At 38.7% G+C, this 2,437-nt stretch overlaps 1 protein-coding gene across 4 annotated transcripts in view; it reads left to right on the forward strand.

Moving 5' to 3' along the window:
* LOC106881102 (uncharacterized) overlaps positions 1 to 2,437 on the forward strand; it is an 88,622-nt gene that overhangs the window by 26,686 nt on the left and 59,499 nt on the right. The gene's annotated exons all lie outside the window — the stretch shown is intronic.

Below are 2,437 nucleotides of genomic sequence, written 5' to 3' on the forward strand. Positions count from 1 at the left end.
TTATCAACGAATAGCAAAGTTGGTCGCAGTTGGATACAACGTAGACAGATGAAACGAAACACTGTTAGTCATTTAGCTTTGGCACTGTCTCTGCCATTTCTTTCCCTTAATGATTGTGGTGGCGGCAGTGTAGGTGGGTGGGAGCATCAGCAATGACGTTGACAGTGGTGGTGGTGGTGGTAGTGGAAGTGGTGGGGGAGCAGTGGTGGTGATGGTAGTGGGGGTAGGGGCAGTGATTGTAGTGGTGGTTGTGGATGTGGTGGTGGTAGCAGTAATCTGTTACTAATTACAGCATCTGGTTTCTTCAAGATAGCTGAACAGACAGCTGAGAGAAACTGCAGTTGTAACATTGTATGCATTGCAACATTGCTTTCTACTCTGTATTTCCATTGGTGTTTTATATTTTCACATGCTTTGTTCTTCCAAAGTACATCTTAGCCTTGTCTTATATATTAATCGACGAACTATTTTCGTTAACAAATATTCAGTCTGTGTCATAGCAGAATATTACTTCTGTTGTATACCTGGCACAGGTTGTACTTTACATAAATACACACACACACACACACACACACACACACACACACACACACCCATCTACTGCATAACTTGCCTTCTTCATAAACCTACCTATGATTCCACTGTATCTCATGTGTGTCCATAGTTTACACTTGGTACACTGTATGGAATTCCTACTTACTCCTTTTTTTGCAGGGTCGTGTTTTCTTTCCTATATAATAATACTTTAGTCCTTAATAAATTTACTTCAGGGTTTCTCAGTTCAAGTGTTTTGCTAACATGTCCGGGATTTCTTCTCTAATTCTGTTACAGATTCAGTTATGCGAATTAGATCATGAGGATATCTATATTCTCATAACTGAATGCTAAAGGGTTAAGGGCAGCTGCTTATAACCCCTTAGCATTCAGAATATTCTGTTAAATCTAATGCTTAATTATTCACATCGTTTTGAATTAATCATGTATTATGTTGTAGCTTGGAGATTTTGATAATGTGCTTGTCTATTTTTAGAATTACTTTGTAGGCGAGGTGCTAGAGGCTGGATGTGGCCAGTTTGAATATAAAACAGGTGCAATATTTGGGCCAGATTTGGCAGGTTTAAGTGCTAAAGGATTAAACTCCTCTTTTATAGCCTGGAGAACTGTGATAAATAGAAGTGAATTGAGAAGTGAGCCCTGACAGACCCATACCTGCACATTAAATATGTTTCTGTACTTGTTCACTTTATAGCATCTCTGTACATAGTTTGTATTGTCCTCACAGCCCTTTATTGTGATATTGACTGCAACTGTGATCTCCACATCTAGCATCCTGAAATGATACTGAAGAAAAGTCAGTACATATTATACATGAATGAAAGATATTTTTTCAAGGATTCCTTTGCTCATAGTTAGAAGTGCCCTTTATACTTAAGAGTGTATTGTACTTGAATAAATATTAAACGTGTGTGTGTGTGTGTGTGTGCATTAGGTGCAGAAATGGCTGTGTAGTTAAGAAACTGACTTCTCAACTACATGATTTCAGGTTCAGTACCACTGCATGGTATTCAGGTGCTATTTTATTCACCTTGTCTTGCATTTATTTGCTTACTTGCACATACATATGTATGCTCCCACCCACCTACACTGCCACTACCACAATCATTAAGGGAAAGAAATGGCAGAGACAGTGCCAAAGCTAAATGACTAACAGTGTTTCGTTTCATCTGTCTACGTTGTATCCAACTGCGACCAACTTTGGTATTCGTTGATAAATGTACCAGTCATGCACTGAGGTCAAGTCAGTCAACTCTACTTCGACATCTCAAACAGGTGGCTTTGTTCCAAGCCTGCAAATCATTACCGTCATCACTGTCATTATTTCTGCAGGAGTCTTCTTACACTGCATATCTTGAGTGCAACTTGATTTGTTGTGCATGCTGATGTTGTGTATCTGTGTGTTTACATTGTAATGATGTTACAACACCTAACTACCACTCCTGGTGTGTGTTTGTTGTGTATATTACGTAAATATGTTATGTAATTCCTGTGGTGCCAGTTACATATTTTTCTCTCTCTCTTATCTTTCCTAATGGATCTTTTTTATTTTGATAATTTCTCCATTTCTCCAAGAATTGCTGGAAATGTTTGGATCTAATTATTACCAAGAAAACACAAAGGCTGTTGCCTAGGGAAATGGCACAGTATCTTATAACTGATTTAAAATTTTTGGCACAAGGCGAGTAATTTCGGAGGAGGGGGGTAAGTCAATTACATTGACCCCAGTACTCCACTTGCACTTATTTTATCAACCCTCCCCCATAGAAATGAAAGGCAAAGTCAACCTCAGTGGAATTTGAACTCAGAACATAAAGCCAGACAAAATTCTGCTAAGCATTTTGCCTGGCATGCTAACGATTCTTATTTCTTTATTGCCCAC

The sequence above is a fragment of the Octopus bimaculoides genome, chromosome 5 (genome assembly GCF_001194135.2).
Source record: "Octopus bimaculoides isolate UCB-OBI-ISO-001 chromosome 5, ASM119413v2, whole genome shotgun sequence".
NCBI classification, from domain to species: Eukaryota; Metazoa; Mollusca; class Cephalopoda; order Octopoda; family Octopodidae; genus Octopus; species Octopus bimaculoides.